We start from the raw sequence: 11,882 nt of genomic DNA, 5'->3' as shown, positions 1-11,882 counted from the left end.
AGCTTTCCTGGTTTGCCTCAAAGCTGTGAAAGATGCGCGCAGTGAGGCCAAGCATAGGAGCTGGATGAAACCAGCAGGCATCTCTTCATTGCCTGTGATACCAGGCAACGTGGCTCTGCTGTCCTGGGGACTTTGCTCATGACATTGCCCCTGCCCTGAGGTTGGACTGCTCTCCGAATTGTCCCAGGAAGGGGATTGCTCCGTTTTCTGCTATGACAGGGGCTCTGCACCATTGAGGTTGGGTTGGGGCTTTTGCTCTGAAGCTCTTTTGAGTCTCTCCCCACTCCCTCCTCCTTCTGTCTCATACTGTTTGGGTATAGTGTGAGCAAGAGGAAGGATTGACCTTCATTAGAATAAGTCTGAGAGGCAGTCTGCCAGAAAGATAAACAGAAAAAGGGCTGGGTGAGAGGTGTGGAGAATCCCTAAAGCTGAGGGGCTTTGCATTAATTATCATATTAAGTGTTTGAATGGCAAAAATACCCATCTCCATTTTAATGCAAGTTCACATTAAAAAAAAAATCTGCTTAATTGCTCTACTTAATTCATTAAAGGATTATAGCAAAGGCTAAAGGAAAAAAGTGAAATACGATGGGTGGTTCTGTCATCCTGCTCCATCCATGAGTGTTTTGGACGCAGCACAGAAAGTGAATGTGACTCCTCTGCCTGGTGTTTCTGATGTGCTGTTCCCAACAACATGGGGTGAACCCCAGTGCCCAGAAGCTTGAGCAGCTTAGACCGATGGGTATTGGGAGCACGGCCCTCTTCATTGCTCAGCAGATGAAAACCCTCCCAAGTGCTTTTCTGGCTCTGATGGAGGCTTTGCTGAGGCCTGAAGCCGCTCTCCCCCCTCCCTGCTTAGCTACACATTTGACATATGTTCCTGATACACTGACAGTATCAACTATTGAGCCATCCTGTAAACCAGAGGGATTTTTTTATAAAAGAGCTGAAATGCTGCAGCAGCAGACAATGTTGGTTTTTTGCAAAATGTCCGTACTCTGTCCTGAGCAACTCAGTTTGGATTTACCTTTGAAAGTGAACCCGGGAGGCTGGTTTATCTCCCAGGCCCAGTTTTATTTGAGTTTCTGAAGCTTAGAGGTCAGATTTATATATGCTTTGCTAATGTGGGCCTACATTGCCTCTTGGCAGGGACTGTGCTGGCTGAGAAAGGGTTACAGGAAATGGTGCTGGTCCCTGGTGCAGGTGAGGCGATTGCTGCCTGATAAAAGGGAGGGGAGTGGGTTGCTGGCTGTTTGGGAGCCTGGGCTGGGTAGTTATGGGCAGTTAAAGGAGAGCTAGTCAGGGGGAGGCTGTTTATCACCTTTTTTTAAGAATGCTTCTGGGTGAAAGGAAGACAGGACTGAGGGGGTGGCTTTGGAGCAGGGGGAAGGCTGAGCGTGAGGTGGGTCCATTTTGGTGGTCCTGAGGGGCAGAGGAAAGTGCTGTGCTGTAAGTGAGAGGCATGGGGGATCTCTCAGGGTAAAGAGAAGTAGGAAGGAAGCTCTGCAGCTGGGGCATGCATGTAAAAACTGTTTTAAGCTATTATATTGCCCTGGGTAAGGCTGGTGGCTAAGCAGCCCCTAGAACTGTATTTGGGATGAGGCATTTGGGAGACTCTTGTAGAACTCCTGAAATTAGATCACAGCCCAACTGAACAGGTTACTCCCTGAAAACAGATGGAGGCTGGCTCCTGTCCTGCCCCTTGCAGCCCAGCAAAGCTGTGCTAAGGCTTGGGCATGGGAAGTGAGGCTGTGTATAGGGAGGCCAGGACAGTGTAACAGTCCTCAGACTTGCTAAAATATGGTGTGGGCTTCCTGTGCTGTCTGGAAGGTATCATGTTCCCAAATCAAGCTCCTGCAGAGCCTGAGATCACCATTTCAACACTGCCTGCTCCCAGTTGCCAGTATATCACAAGCCAAAAGGGGCTGGGAAGGAAGGAGAGGGGCATTGCAACCACCTCCCTCCAGCAGTGAGTACAGATGGGTCCTAAGGAACCGGGGGCTATTCCATAGCTGTGGTTTGGCCTGAGAGGATGCTGAGCACCTACTGCTCTGGGATGTTCTTGAAAAGCCCCATTTTCCCACTGCTGTCAATTAACATCTCATTAACATCAAGAGCAAGGCTGGGCCCTTAGGCCAACGTCTGCTAAGATGGATGTATGATCCCAGGCCTTCAAATCGGTGAGTAACACCTGGAGCAGCTGGCTGAATTCAAGCAGTGTTGAGAACCTAGGCAGAGCTCAGGTACTTCTGCAAAGCAGCTTGGGTTCATCTGACCTGCCTGGCCTTTGCCCGCTTCTTCTTTTGACTGTCCTGTTCTGATCTTATCACTGACCAAGGGCAGTAGCGGGTGCCTCACAAAAAGGCCAGACTGGAGTTCCAGACTTGGCTGGGGGGGGGGACAGCAAATCATCCTTGAAACAATGTCCCTTTTCAGAGCCTTGGCTCCTGGCAGGAATAATTGGTTTTCCCTTGATGGAGGAGCCTGGCAGCAGCCCTGACTAATCCAGTCTAGGTTGGGGGTGAATTGGGCCTTGCACAGATTGCTTAGCTGTGGAGTGACTTGAGATGTTTCTGCAGCCTGTCAGGGAGCTCTTGGGGCTTGTCGCGGCTCCGGAGGAGGCTGGGAGGAAAGGGCACGTGGCGTGTTTCCACAGGCAGGAACATCTGCACAGACAGGCTGGAGCGTGTGGGAGAGATGGGTCATGCTCTGGTCTGACAGCAAACTTCTCGGGGGGGAAGCAGCAGCTTGACTTGCCCTGGACTGGGACTTGGACCTAGGTCAAGTAAAGAATCAACCTGAATGGTCCCCCATAGCCAGGTGGGAAGAAGGGACAGACAACAAAACTTGTCTGTGAGTCAGTGTTGGTCTTGTAGAGCTGGGAGCAAGGCAGAGCCCCCAGCCTCCGCTATGCTGCAGCGGTTGGGTCTAAGCAGCTGCGTGCCCGGGACGTAGCTAGTGCTGGCAGAACAGTTACCCTCACTGACAGATTAAACACAAGGCTGTTCGAAGAGTCACAGAGTCTGAATAGTCCTGTTTCCTCCACAAGGAAGAAGAGATGATATGATAATGCTCTCTGGGACTGTTTGCACTACTGCTGCTCGGATTACGAGGGGGCTGTGCAGAGATTTAATTTCAGGAGTTGTCAGCCACTCTTGTTCACTGGGGAGTGGTTCCCCCCACCCCCCCCCAAGAAATGATTGTGCTGTTTTGGATGCAACATTCACTGTCTGAAATGCCCTCCTGCAGTTTTTCCCCACCAACTTTATCTGTCTCCGCCATCATAAATATCATCTCATTTTCTCTCTTTCAAATGGATTCTGGAATGAATGTTGTGGGCTGTCTTGTACCCCAGCCTGGGGAATTTAGATTTTACTTGCAACATGCCAGAGAATTTTATTTTCCAGTAATAACTTGTGCTGTAATTGTGAACTTCCTCTTACAACGGCAGTCTATCTCCCTGCTTCCCTGGTGAATATTTGCCTTGGGAATGGAGGTGAGGGGGGGCAGTAGGTTTTTTCAGTGGGTCTTCTAAAGACCCCCTGAAATGCCCAGACTTTTAGCAGGGATGAAAGCAATTCAGACTCCTTTTGCTGGACAACATCTGGAGGGGAGACCTGGGAAAGGCCATCGCAGCTGAGCCTGTCCCGCAGGAAGGATGTAGGGAGGAAGAGTTCCCTCTTACCTCTGCCACCTGCTCCCTTCCTTCTCCAGCTGGGTGCCTCACTCCTGTTTTTCTTTCCCTTTATCTCCTCTCTCCAAGCTCTGACCCACAGCCTAGCCCAGGGCTGCCACCTCTGAATTAGGGATCAAAGCCAACTTCACACCTACAGCAGCTGGAGGGGAGCAGGGCTGGCGGCACGTTCCCTCCTGTCACCTGCCCCGCATGCTGCCTGCTTAACTCGTGCCTGCCAGTGTCGTCTGACGGCTGTAATTAGGGCGGGAGAGAAGAGTTTAGTTAGCCTGTTCCTGCCAGACCCCAGGGTGATGAAAGTTGGTTTTTAAAGGCAACAAGATAGGGCTGGGGAGGGGATCAAAGGCATCTTGCCTGCCTACCAAAGCAGTTGGTGCTATAAAGTGCAGGGCTGTGTTCTCCGACTCAACGCTCAGCCTTCGAAGTAGGGCACACTTGGCCCTCCCACCCCTGTTTGTGGCTATCCCCAAACCGCAGGGCTGTCTCCAAAGCTGCTGCTGCCCCCAGCTCCTATGCCTCTGTGCGGGCAGCTCTGGGCTGTGCAGAGCAAAGGCCTCCCTTCACAGTGAGCCCCTTCTCCTGCACCAGGGCCTGCGGGGAAGTTGCTGTGTCCCTGGGCACCGCTGTCCCTTTTGCCCCTCCAGGGAAGCACGCAGCACCCTGGTGCCCCGCTTCCAGGGGCAGAGATGCAGAAAGCATATTACCATGAAAATGCAGCTTGCGCTGCTTGCCGGGCATGGAACAGCCTCTGTTCCCACGGACTCATTTACCTGCTTGGAAGTGGAAAGTGTTTAGTACCTGGCGGGCTCTGCTGAGCTAATTCATTTATTTAATAACGATGCTTAGCTGCTCTCCAGGCCTGGCTGCTTTGCATCCCAAAGGGTGATGAATTTTTAGAAATTCCCAGTGGAGATGCGCCTGGTTTATTTTTTTTTTGTTCTCCATTTTGCACAGCCTCTTGCACAATAGGGCTCTGGCTCTGTACCCCAGCTCTGACGTGCTGCTGCCAGTACAAATGAGCACTCCCACCGGTCAGGGGAGATTCCTGCTTGACTGCTCTGCGAGCACGACAGGCTCTGTCCTCTGTGAGAATAGAGCCTAGAGCCCCAGGAACTTGGGGAGTTACAACTTGAGCTAATGAAGCAACCCAATTAACCTGAAAGCAGTAAGGAGACTCCTGGGTTGCAGTCACTAGAGGGAGACAGGGGAGCCCTTGCTGTTAGCCTGGGTGTGAATGATTAATGGGCACCGTTTCCCTTCCTCTACAGTCCCTGGGAAGGAATCCAGCTGGCTCAGAGGGGAACAGGAGGAAGCCCTGCCAGCTTTCCTCATGACTGTTGTCATCTCAGCATCAGTGCTTCCAGCCGAAACCTTCCCCTCAGCTGCAGCCAGCTGGAAGTTGGGACCAGGCAGTGTCCCAGACTAGGGATATGGGATGCACTTCCCAGCAGGGCTCAGGAAAGCCCTGGTACCTTACAGGGAACCTCTGCTCATTTACCCCCGCCACTCCTGGCAAAGTTGTTGGGACAGTTGACTTCAGGGAGATTGTATCTTATTGCAACACAAAATGGAAATGCTGTTCAAGGCTGCCTTGCCTTCAGGGACAAGCAAAAAAAACATGGGTGTGAGAAAAAGCCTGTTATCCTGTGGGGCAGACGCAGCGCAGGAACCTGGCATTACCCAAAGCAGTGACCACGGAGGCACCTGGGCACAGGGGATGCTTGTTCCCTCCCAGGCGCGGGTGCAGCCCCAGGGTGCAGCTCCTGCCACAGTGACTGTGGAGCGGAAGGGACAGGAAGGTGCAAGCGGCCTGTTTGCCTGCAGCTGCGCCAGCACCACCAATTGCTGTCACCGCTATGGTCTCACTTGGTGTGGGTGCACCTCTCCACCAGAGCCTGGCTCTGTGGCACCAGGTGGGTTTAGCAAGAGGCAGTCTGGCATTATCCAGCCACAGCCTTGGGTGAACATCCTGTTTGCATGAGGGTTTATGTGGGTAGATCCCATTCTGAAAGAGAAGCAGAAAATTCCCTGCATGCTCCTGGCACTCCGATGGGAGGAGGATCTTTTCCAGTTGAACTCAGCAGCGGTTGGGACACATGCCCTCATGGTGCACCAGCTTTGTCTGTGTGACGAGTGTGTCGGTGCCTGTCATTCCCGGGGCATGCTCGCTTTCTGAATGCCATCCCCCAAACTTTCTCATTGCTCTGCAGAAGTTTGCTTTCCCCTTCACCTAGGTGATCTAGGTGTTTCCGTGACTTGCACCCCCAGTCCATGCCCTGGCAGGTTGCTCTCCTCCTTGCATTCCCGATTCCTACCCAAAATTGCATTTTTCTCTGCTGATGAGTCACACATTGTACTGTTGCAACAGTCACCTTGCCACGACCTCTGTCGGAGCTGTGTCCCTACTTGCAGGAGCTCATTCAGGGCACAGTGATTCAGCTTGGATCACAGGCCTTGTGCCTCTTTCCTGTGCCCAGCTGTGTGTATCCAAGAAAGCATTTCTACCTAATGGGGAATGAATCACCCAGGAGTGGCTTACCCAGCCCTGCCCGCTGAGAGCAGGTAGGGGAACAGGAGCGGAGGGGAGGGGGAATGCCGCCTGGGAATTTGTACTAACAGTGAAAACTTCCTCCAGCGCTTGGGCCCTGGGCTATGTTGCAATGCAATGGTCATGATTCAGGGTGCAGAGAACGAAGAGTCAAGTGGAGATTTAGCATTTGGCTGCTTCTGTGTAGGCTTGCAGGCCACACCAGGCCTCCTGGCGTATGACGTAGAAGGCAGCCAGCACCTTCGCACATCTGACTGCCTGGGTTACTAGCTTGTCTCTGGCCTGGTGGTGTGTGCTCTGTTAATGCTTCAGTGGGCTGGGACATGGCCACCTCAGAGAGGACATCTGTTCTGCTCTTCATTGAGCTGATGATGAGCTGACCTCTCTACTGGTTCCCGCAGCTGATCTCTGGAGCTAGGGGCAAGAGATTTTCTGGGAGGGGAGACTGGTATGGGGCCTTTCTGCCTGCTCAGTTGTCATCTCCAAGAGGTGCATGGGTGGCTTGGCTTCCATTACAATTTTGAGTGGAGGGAGCAAGCTTTCATTGTATTCTCTCTCAGTTGTATTCTCTAATTTGCCATGGTTTTAATTTGTTGTAAGCAGGCTGAGAGTGGTTAAGAGTACCTAATTTAAGAACTCCCAGAATAAGAATAAGTTGTGGCAATGATATCAGTTTTAAAAGAAAGCCACTTGGTGAGTCTCTCCCTTTGACCTCTCTGTTTTGGTGCACTCTGTAGCACAGGGAGCATTACTCACTTGGAGAAAAATTGCTTTTGCACTACTGGGCCCTGGCAAAAGGGAACTGAAAGCTGAGGGTAAGGCTGCTTTGGACTACCCATAGAAGTTGGTTTGATGGCCAAGTGCAGTGAATATGTGTTTAGTTGGGAGTTGGAAGGTAGAGACTGAGACAAGATTCTGCACTTGGCAGTTTGCATCTAAGGACATAAAGATGTCCCTGTCAGGTCAGAGTAGCCTTATGGCCAGTCACCAAATTGGGTAAACAAATGGTGAATGAATTGGGCAAGCAAATAGAGATATTTTCCCACTAGTGTCATGTGGATCAGTATAGTCCCTTTTTGAATTCCACAGACTTCAGGCATCTTTGGTGTCCTATGGCAAGGCACTCCCCTGCATAACTGTTTGTTTTGGGGGGAATGTACCTCCCTCTGAACCAGCCACGTGGTAATTTTATTCCATATCGCTCTACTTCCCTGTGCTCCTCCTTGCTGTGGTCAAGATTTTGTGGCCCTTCATTATTTCTCTGCTCAGTGTCACTTTTCCAGGCATCTTCCTTCCGTTTACTGGATCCTGTGAAGTGCAGGGCACAAACGCTTTCTCCTCCTCTCCACCCAGGCAAGGCTTTTCCAGGGCTGTTCAGTGTGTGTATTGCAGTTTCTTGCCATGGGAAGCAGTGGTGGGCACCTGGGAGCACTCAGAGAAAGGGCAGCGCTAGCAGCTATGTATGTGGCCATGCACCAGAGGTAACCAGTCCACCCTCGCTTGGCATGGGCAGTGTGTTACCTCACACAGACCCACACTCTGAGGTGCCACCTAAGCTCTGTGTTTGGCTGAGTGTGACTTGCTTTTTGTGGTGGGAATATTTGCCAGGATCACTGGGCCTCACTGCTGGCTCAACTATGTTTGCCCGAGGAGTGATCTGAACAACAACAGCAAAGCTGCGTCTGATTTGGAAACAGATCCTCAAAGTACAGCATTGATACAGTCGCCTTTCTGTCCTCCATTATGTGTCACTTCAGACACAACTCATTACCTTCACTGTCAAGGGCCATCATGGCCTATCCCATCCATCCTTTATCTGATACCAAGCAGTAGGCTGCTGCCTCTTGGGGTCGGGAAGAGAGCCCATAATCTCCACTCGTGCTGTGTCACATCCTCCTTCAAGCACCTTCTTATTGCTTTTACCACTCTGTCACATGCATGTATGCACACGCATGCAATAGGTGCTAAGGCATCCTCACCCAGGACAAGCGCATGATGAATAATAACAGGGGATGAATCTCAGATACTCATCTCTGGAGAAAGGCAAGGGACTCACACTTCATGTATTTCTGGCACAAGAATCAAGCGTCCTAATAAAAGCACAGCTGCCAACCCCCCTGAAAGTTAAGCGACCAATTTGACATTTATAGATGTGGGTAGGGAATTTCCTGCAAACTGTTGACTATAAACACTGCCATTAATCGTATTCTGAGAAGAATCTTTTTGGTGATTTATGAGACCTGTGTGGGACAGGCCCCTAGAAGACACACGGAATAAATCAGGTGAAACCCTGAAATGCCCTTGAGCTGGGCTCAACCTTTGCTGCCTAAGTGAGGGGCAGCAGGAGCATACCAGCCCACAGGAAGGCTCTTCATGGGCACACTGCAGTGCTGACCTGGATGGGGTCTGCACTCTGCAGACAGGACCTGGTATTAAGATTGGATGTGAGTAAGAAGATGGAGGCAAGTCACAAGAGGTGGAGGCTGCAGTGGGTGCCAGCTCCTTCCCTCTGCTGCTGAACTCATCCCTGTTGGCAGTGTGTGTGAGGAGTTGGCACACAGCATGCTTGGCCCTCTTGGGGACCTGAAGCAACCAAGGTGCGCGCTGCAGGGGCACCGATCACCGGACCACAGTGGTGTGCAGCCTCATGCGCCACACTGCCAGCAGAGGATGGGGGGGGGGGAGGGAGGCATGTTGCTACAGTCCTGCTGTTACCACATCCAAAATTACTGTTCGCATAAACAAGACGAGCAGAACAAACCTCAGGACAAACTGGTACTCGTCTGGTGGAAGTGGGAGAAGGCAGGAGCCATGAGGTGAGGGAGGAGCACAGTTGTATGGGGGACTGCTCCTTCAGGCTCCCATTGCTGGCACTGAAATTTAACCCCTCTCATCTCACTGTGTGCTGAGGCTGTTGGACACTCTTGCATCAACCACAGTATGTGTTCGACTTTCCCTCAGTGCAGCTTTGAGAATGGAGATGAAGATGTGAAGGAGCCAGGGGTACCTCTGCAGTGCTGATGTAGGCACTTCTCCTTAGCCCCAGGCAATTAATCCAGTAGCAATTATCTCCTGTGGATGCCACCCAGAGTGAAGCTCTCGCTAGGTCTTATTTCTCAGACGTCTAAAGACTTGTCTGAAGAAAGCTCCACAGTGAAGCCTACATTACCCCGCTTTGTGTATTAGTACGAAGGGTTGCATCTGGCTGACTTGCACTTGAACATGTACCAGCAAACGGACTTTGCAGAGGGCACCGAACCAGCAAAGGGACTGTCTGCCTGGTCTCTGGAGTGCTCCAGGGTGGAGGCGGAGGTTTAAGGGAGCATGTGTGACCTGTACATTGGCATAAATTGTCTTCTCGTTCAGCATCCTGGGGCTCTTCATGGCTTCCCCACCTCCTCCAGTCTCTGGTGGGCCTTTTTTGTCCATGTTTGGACAGGGAAGGTCTAGCTCCTTGGGGCCCCGTGATGCGCTACAAAGATGAATGTCATGCTCCTTCTCTGCCCCAGTCCATCTGAGTGTAGAGATCTGCAACTGAGATTTAGGAGAGGTCATCATGTAGCAGGCAGTTTTGTCACAGGGAGTTAACCTAAGAGCTTCCACACAAACCTGTGGGGCTCTGGGGTGGTGCCCAAGCTTTGGTCATGGTAATGGGTGGACAAGTTGGCAACTGAGGTCATTCCGTTTCTGTAGGGATCTCCCTGGTGCCTATGGAGCATTTCCTTTCAACTGCATTTTCTTTTTTTTTTTTTGTAACACAACATAAGTTAATTCTGGGGAGACACTGAGCTCAGAATAAATTCTGAGAACAGGAAGGTAGGAAAAAAGCTGGGGTTTGCTCTCTCGATACATCAGGTACCTTGTCGGGTTGCATTCATCCTCAGAGCATGAAATTATTCCTCACCAAGTGTCTGAACATGTCTTGTCTTTGGTAAGCAGGTAGATGACATCTCCCTCACTGAATATGTGTCTGTGCTGCAGGCAAACAGCTCAAATGTCCTGAGTATTGAATCAGAAAGATGAAAAGTCCTTGAAACGAGGACTCCAAGCGCTGATAGAGCAGGAATCAGGAAATAACTGGTTCATTGACCAGTCAGGAGAAATTCTGCAGTCTGGTTAGCTTTGACACAAGCCGTACAGGCATGTAGGCAGGCAGAAAGATGGTTGTGATCTTCTAATATATATTGCCCAATACCAACATAGAGATTCGGCATGTATGAATATAGCATGACTGTGAATAGCCTAAATATAATTGTTGGGCAATAGCTTGCTGTTATTTTAAATCACAGACACAAGCAATGTGCAGGGAGTTGCACAACTGGGAAAGGGTATTTCTTCAGGTGTCCCAGTGCCTTGGCCATGGCACTGCTCAGCTGAGAGAGACTCTGTTGAGTACAATCCAGTGGGCGCATATGGCAGGGCACATGACGCTTCTTAATGACATTTCTTGCTCTAGGCCTGGGAGACAGGGCCTGAGCCCTATCTTCTTCGCCCTGCTGTGGCAGACAGAAGAGAAAGGTGTGCCAGGCAATTACTTGGGGAAATATTGCTGGTGGAGCTGCTTGTCCCTCTGTCCATCAGCCAGCCACCCCTTGTCCCTGCGTTTGGCATGTGTCAGAGATGGGCAAGGGTGCAGGAGCCATGGCTGTCACACTCAGACACCAGCAACAGACATAGGACTGCTCTTGGTCAAGCTTGTGGCCAAATTTTGCAGCCAGTTTTAAGTTTGGAGAACCTTATGCCACAGCCCCAGGGTGCAGGAAGCCCAGCCTGGTTGCATCTGAGAAGACACCCCATGGTGTCAATACACTTTCGCTCTGCTGCTCTGTGCCACTGGGTAATCTGGCTACATGATGTGTTCAGATGTGGATCAGTGCTGACTGATCCTTAAACAGGCCTTTGCACAGTGCCCAGATTGCTATTATTGTCCTCTTAATACGCCCTAAGCTGGTTATAGAGGAAATTTTATTTTAGACATTACTGTATGCTCCCTACCAGTCCTTAGCACAGCTCATTGAAGTACCAATTTCAGCAACGTGAAGGTTTCCCAAAGAATAGAAAATGACGAGGTATAACCTTGTTAGGCACTCAGCAGTGCCAACGATTTTCTTCTGCAAAAGCAGAGCACTGTGTTAAAGGGAGACATTATAAAGGGATTAGAAGTGAATGCAGCTTCATGGCAGAAATGGCATCAGAGAGCTATGCGTGAATGTAGCAAGAGTCAGACTGTGTGTGTCTGGCACACCTGGACATAGCATGTGCACATGGACGCAGGCGCTCAAGCACACAAACCCCCCAGTGCACAGGGGAATGCTTGTTTCTCAGCCATAACACTGAGGATTTGAAATTCTTCTTCTTTTTGTTGGCAGAACAGGAGAATACGTAGATCCTGAGGAGCTCCGATATCTCTGATTTATCTCCTTCCTCTAAATGCCTGAGATCATTAAGGACAGGGAAAAGAAAGCCTCTTATCTGACTGCCAGCAGCACTGAAAGGGCCCTCTATATTACCTTATGGTTTGTAATTTCCAAGGTATTTCTCTCCAAATTTATCAGAAGACAGAATGGCTCATGGAAACAACAACAGCATGAACACAGCTTGCTCATGTATACGGGAACAGACCAGTGTTCACAAGGCAAT

This window comes from Apteryx mantelli, chromosome 14, assembly GCF_036417845.1.
Source record: "Apteryx mantelli isolate bAptMan1 chromosome 14, bAptMan1.hap1, whole genome shotgun sequence".
Taxonomy (NCBI): domain Eukaryota; kingdom Metazoa; phylum Chordata; class Aves; order Apterygiformes; family Apterygidae; genus Apteryx; species Apteryx mantelli.
This window is presented reverse-complemented; position numbering follows the sequence as displayed.